General features: G+C 35.0%; 1 non-coding gene across 1 annotated transcript; it reads right to left on the reverse strand.

Annotated features, from left to right (window-relative positions):
• Positions 1–3,646: 3,646 nt before the first annotated feature.
• On the reverse strand, positions 3,647–3,754 carry LOC145556958 (small nucleolar RNA R71). The gene has a single exon (XR_014092047.1). It is a non-coding gene; the product is annotated as a small nucleolar RNA R71 (small nucleolar RNA).
• Between the last annotated feature and the right edge of the window lie 3,159 nt (positions 3,755–6,913).

Below are 6,913 nucleotides of genomic sequence, written 5' to 3' on the forward strand. Positions count from 1 at the left end.
GTGACACGATGAGAAATAACATGTCACGGCAGCAGGTACCGTGCCACGGTGGAATTTGACGCAAAAAAGCTTCAAAAATGGCACCGTGACACAATGTAAAGTACCGTTTCACGGCACCAGGCACGGTCAGACGGGGCACACTCCCGTGACACGGTGCTTTTGCACTGTGCGCGATGATTCTAGTTTTTTAACTCGTTTTAAAATCATCATAACTTTTGATCCGTAACTCTGAATAAGGCATATAATATATCATTGGAAATTTTATCAAGTCTACTTTCCAACCTAATTAGAATAAGGTCAAAATAATTTTTATATTTTAAGATATGGCCATTTTAGTGGAAGGGTGTCGGTTTTGGGCCGAGTTTAGTGTTTTGCTCATATCTTTCTCGTTATAGATTGGAATTGGGCTTATTATATATGGTTGGAAAGCTTATTTCAAGGCCTATTCAACCAAATAATAATTGAATCAAAATTATAAGACCAAAAATCAGTTTCTCTCGGTTTTGCGATGTGGACACGAAAAGTGGATAATAAGCTATGGTTTAGGGAAATAAGCTAGGAAATGGATTGGTTTATGAAATATATTGGATAGAACATGGATTTAAGCACTCCAAATATTAAATAATCAACCTAACCAATAATGGCGGTGAAAGGTGTTCATCATCGGGTTTGGTTTTGGGGAGACATTTTTAGGTGTCTACATGTACGAACTTAATTATTTCTATAATTTGAACCATTATTCATATATCTAGTAATTACACATGACAAGGGCATAAATCGTTCAGAGTATATAATACTAACTCCTTGTTTTTATTTTACAAAAACTTTTACTTATTTGTTAAAATGTTGTATATATTACAAAATACGTGTTAAATTAGATATTGTGGTATATATATTTTACAACAACTTTATGTTATTTTTTCAATATTCTAATGCTATTGTGCTTTTAAATTGTGTTATGTTTTATACTCCCTTTGTTTTTAAATACTTGTTCCATTTCTCCATACGTTGAATTTTATGTGAAATTAGAGAAAATAATAAAATATGGAGATAGAGGGGTAGGTGAAAGAATAAAAAATTGTAAAAAGTAAAAGTAGTGAAGAGAATTGAAGGAACGAGAATATGAAAATAATAAAATATGATTTATGGTGGGTCACTAGGTTAGAGAAGTTAATTAAATATTGTAAAAGCTTTCAAATAAAGAAATTGAGCAAGTATTTAAAAACGGTGGGAGTATTAGTCATTTTGTTTAAATATTGTGCTATTTTAGATTGAAATTTATGTTATTTAGCTAAAATATAATGTTAATTAGCTTAAACGTGGTGTTCTTTTTTTTTTTAATGGTTTTTTTTATTTTGCTAAAATGATAGTTTTGCAATTATGATCAAATAGAATGAGTATTTTGTGCATACAATACAATAACCCTTGCACTTGAGTGGATACATGATAAGTGGCATTTATGCCACGATTAAGGTTCATTTTAATGGTTATTTTCCTACATTTGCGGCTTGTTTGCATCATTTTCCTTGCACTTAGTTCCCTTCTCTTTTATCTTCCTTTTTCCTAGATTTTTCCTACTCTTTACTTTGATTCCCATGCTTGTGTTTTGTAGGAACCGGGGTCTTCAAAGAGGAGAAGGCTTAAGTCAAATTGGAGCTGAAGAAAGCAAGTTCTAGAGGAGGTGTGGTCGAACTCTCTGAAAGGTTCGGTCGAACCTTGAGTGTGACCGAACCTGCACAAGGTTCGACCGAACTTTGGAAGCAGGAACTTTTCAGATTTCAGCATTTTGCAGAAGCGGTCAAATTCCAGAAGTTCGGCCGAACCTACCCTAATGTTCGACCGAACGTACCCTATGTTCGGTCGAACCTTTTCCCGACTTTAGCCATATGTGTACGAACTATATATATATATAAGTCCCGTTTTAGAACGTTTTGAGGCAATTAGATTACCTTAGTTCTAATTTCTGAATTTTAGCTTAATCTAGAGAGAGAAAGTGGATTATTACTCAAGTTTCCTTTATTGTATTCACTTTAGGTCAAGTTAAATCTTCAATCAAGCAACACTTAAAGTTTTCATCTTTCTTTAAGCCTCTCTTTAGTAATCTCTAATCCTTTCTTTTAGCTTTATTTATTTGCTTTATTGTTGCTTATTTTCATTAATCTTGTTAGTTCATCAAGTTATTATTGATTTCATTCTTCTTAATCATTTTTTGTTTTGTGTTTCTTGAGTTAATTTATAGTTTTGATATTATGTTTAAACTCCCTTCTTTAGGCTAATTTCTTATCTAGGGGAAGGGGTGGAAAATATGTATTGATATTGGATGAATGATGATGGTTGGATTGAAATCATGCCATAAATTGATGAAAGATATGATTTTTGGTATCTTGAGATTATTGTGGCACTTTATTTGATGTTTTCTAGTTTAAATGCATGAAAGTGATTTGAACTAGATTAAGATCATCTCTATTTTAATGATTTCATGAGAATGAGTTACTAAAGTGTATGGATTGTGCTTCTTTATTCTCTTGATTTGATTGTAACTAATATGATGCATGAGAATGATCCTTATTAGTATAGACCTTTTTCATTGATTTTCCTAGGCTATTGCATGACAATGAATTGTTTAGGTAGAATCTTGTGTTCTTTGGCATGTTCTTCATGATAACCATTATTGTTCTCCTCTTTCTAATTATGTTTGACACCCCCGTATCCCTAGCGTCGTTCTTTCTTGATTTTAATCATCATTTTCTTTGCTTATTTGTAGTTTTACTGCTCTTTATTCAAAAACCAACAAAAACACTCCCCTTTTTTCTCTTGCATTAGTGAAAATTGATGTTGAATTAGTGAGCTTCTTTAGTGGCTCGACCCTTTACATGACCCTATACTTGTATTAGGGTAGTTTGGGATTATAAATGATTAATTTGATTAGGTTAGTAGTTTAACGACCTATCTAACCTTCGATCAAATTTTGGCGCCGTTGCAGGGGAAGCGGCTTGTTTAGCGTCTACTTTTGCTTTTGTTAGAGTCATTTTACTTGCTTTCCTTTTTGTTTTGTTTGTTTTATCATCCTTATCATTGCTAATTGTTTTCTTAGCTTTGGTGAATGCTTAGGAGGTCTCAAGGACCACCCACACATCAAATTGACCATGAGATCGACCGAACTATGAGACAAGTCCGTAGGCTTTATCAAGAAGAGGGAAGAGGTCTTGGTGCTATAGTTGATAGTGAGAGTGATTCTTACTCTTCAAGCTCGCAAAGAGGATCAATGGCGGGACAAGAAGATGATGTTTTGTTTCGTGAATTCGGAAATCCGGAATATTATGAGATCACGGGAGGGATTTTGCTACCCGTCAGGGAAACCAATTTCTCAATCCATCCCCAATATACTAGAATAGTCCAATCAGAGCAATTTTCCAGAAGTGCAAGTGAGGACCCCATTGAACATTTGGACCGATTCCTTGAGTTGTGCGCGATGATGCAAACCAATGAAGTGAGCCAAGACTACATTTGTATGCATCTCTTCCGGCAATCTCTCACCGGACGAGCAAAGAAATGGCTAAAGCAAGTAAAGCCTAACTCTCTCACAACATGGAGGGAGGTGGTAAAGGCGTTCTTGAAGCGATTTATCTCCGAGGAGAAGACCGCCGAAATGAGAAGGAAAATCGCATCATTTAAGCAAGAAGCCGATGAAAGTCTTGGTGAAGCTTGGGAGAGATACAAAGAGTTGGTGCAAGCATGTCCTCACCATGAGTACAATAAAGGGTTGCTCATGCGGTTTTTCTACGACGGATTGGAGCCCATTTCAAGAGCCAACTTTGATGCAGGGGCGGGTGGTCAATTAATCAAAATCCCCCAAAATCAAGTTGAAGCAACAATAGAAGTGGTAGCAAAGAACTACTCATGGGTGGGCCGAAGAAGGAATGCTCCAAAGAGAGGTGGGATTTACGAATTGGAGAAAGTTGATCAATTGCAACATCAAATTGATCAAGTAACAAAAGGGCTTTCCAAGTTGAACACAAGTGTGAGTGCAAGTGCAAGCGGTGGAGCAAGCTCCTCTCAAGTTAACTCTTTCTCTTGTCAAAATTGTGGAGGAACGAACCATGATACATCTTATTGTAGAGGTTTGAGCCCTCATGTAGCGGCATACAACAAAAGGCAAGAAGGATTTAAAGGAAGCGGCGGTGGAGTAGCTTGGAGACAACCACCACCCGGGTTTGCATCTCAACCTAAAAAATGGAATCAACAAGCTCAACCTTCCTACAATTCCAACCCTCAATATCAAAATCCACCTCCATCTCAACACCAAAACCCAAGAGGAAGCTACCCAAGGAACAACCAATATAACAATCAAACCCAAGCACCTCAAAGAAATCAAGAACAAGCACCTCAAGCGGAGCTAACACAAACTCAACTCCTTCAAGCCATGCATGCACAAATGCAAACTTTTGGGCAACAAATGCAAGAAATAAGAGTTCACAACAAGATGGTTGATTCACAACTAGCGTAATTGGTCGAGAGAACTCCTTTCAATCTACTCTACCCGGACAACCACAACCTAACCCTTCTCATAACTCAAAGCCCGATACATGCAAGGTGATTACATTGAGGTCGGGAACTTCCTATCACTACTACAAAAAAGTATTTTCTCGAGGCCAAGCAAGGAGAGTCAACTATTAAATATACTATGCGCATTATCTCGACGCTTTTCTGGGTCAAAATTAATTTTCGGCGCTATAAAGCGTCGAGAAACAGTAACACGTGCCCTACACGTGACTGTAAAACCCACTATTGTAAAATTTAGGGAAAATGAAACCGCCGAACACAAACAAAAAAACCTCTAGTCTTACTACTCAGTTGTAAACCTAACTATTCTTCTCTCTTTCAATCCTAATTCTACAAAGACACTTATGGAACTGTTGATTCCAAACTCAGATCTTTGTTTTTCTCGCAGCAATTTTAAAATGAGGACTATCATTTTGTAAATCAGATTTTTGCTCCTCTTTGAAGTTATTTGGAATTGAGGTACATCAATTTCATATTCAAATATTTGTTCTTATTAGGTTCAAATTCGAATTCAGGTACATCATTTCAAAATTCAGATCTTTGTCTCTCTTTGAATTAATTGTTAGATCTTGACCCAAGATTGTAATCTATGTCGCCCTCTTAGTGCCGATCGATAATATAAAGATACATCCTTTCTTTTTGGGATTCAATTTTTTTTCCAAATTGAATCTTGTAATTTGTTGTTTAATTTTTATTTTTCAATAAACTCACGAATTATGCTTAGGTATGAGTTAGCTTCATGAGTAATTAATGGGATTTTAGGGTTCTATATTGTTATATTTCATTTTGTGCTCCTGTTTATTTCAATTCTGAAAATTATCCTTTTGTTTTCATGTGTTTAAATGAGCATAATCACATTGTTTTTCGTCTCATTATTCTATCACAAATTGCAGTGTTAGTTTTTCGAAGGAGCTGCTGTAAGTGCTGACTTCGTTGGACTCATTCTACTTCCTTAGAGAAGCTTTTTTGATAATTTTTTTTTAATCTGGGTCTTTTTATGTCTTCTTTTTGCCTTTAAAATTTCAGAATTTTTGGAGTTACTTTTCTATAAAAATGGGCTTTTTTTGGACTGGTGTGTTTTAGTTCGAATTTGTTTATTCTTGATGTTTGGCTGCGATTTTAATAGGGTTGTTCTGTAATTTTTTTCTAGGGAGTTCCTGTGTCATTTAGGCTATATTGAGAGTGTTTGAAATTATTATTGCACTCTTTATTGCCCATGTGTTTCTTCCGTCTACTGTTTTTCTTGTTCGTTTATTTTTCACTTGTTTGTGATTACTATGTAGATGAATTGATAAATAAAATAACTTCTGGATGATTTTCATTAGAAAAGTGAGTAACTTTATTAGAGAACAAAACAACTAAATAGTCAGTCGAGGCTTTCTCTAAACTAATACTTGACAACATAAAGAAGAAGAAAAAAAAAAAGGATGGTGACGACGATTCTTCAAGTGACGACGAGGGTCAAAGCACTCTAATCTCGATAATAAGGATATAAACTTGTTCCCAATTTTGCATAGAGATGGCCATATTACATGAGGATGCTATTTAAATTTCTACAAAATTATCTAAATTGTTCCTTTTCTCTATATGAATTAGTGGTGCATTGTATGTTGCCTATGTTTTTGTTGCCTAACAAAATTAAATCAGGAATGCTTTAGTAATGTTGAAGTCAATGGCTAGAAGAAAATCATTGAACCAGCTTTTATTGCTTGCTTTAACTTTGGAATATCATGAATGTCATTCTATGTTAGGCAAGCATACACAAATAAGCTAAGTTAGGTATTTATCTTAAATTGAAATTCTTCTACCATTCATTGTTACTTAGTTAGCGGGACTGCCATTTTAAGCTTCAATATAGTTAAAGAAACACCTATAAAGTTCTATTTATTTTCTTATTTATATACCAGGCATTGATGCATCTGTTCCTCTACCTTGTTTTGGTGTAGGATTCTAAATTGTTTTACAAGTGCGTGAGAGCTTTAAAATCCTTTACTTCATTTCATTATAAAGAAACTATTGCAAGAAAGGTGGGTCTAGGGTCACATGCTGCAAGTGGTGTCAAGGAATACATGGGAGAATGTCCAAGAAGGAATATTGAATCACTTGCTTCCTTCCCATGAATTCAAATTCTGAAAAATCTTTTTTTACCTAATGGTTCGTTCAATCCTCTGAGGTATATACACGAGACTGCTTATTCAAAGGTCCTGTTATGGATGGAAAAAGGTAAAACTTTGTCCCAATAAATTGGTCCAAATTGCATAAATAACTTATAATCTATTATGATTTCTCTTCATTTCTTGCTGCTTGATAGTTTAATGAAGATCTGGAATTTGAACAAGTTATCTGGGAT

Source organism: Chenopodium album, chromosome 8 (genome assembly GCF_948465745.1).
Source record: "Chenopodium album chromosome 8, dcCheAlbu1.1, whole genome shotgun sequence".
In the NCBI taxonomy this organism is placed as follows: domain Eukaryota; kingdom Viridiplantae; phylum Streptophyta; class Magnoliopsida; order Caryophyllales; family Amaranthaceae; genus Chenopodium; species Chenopodium album.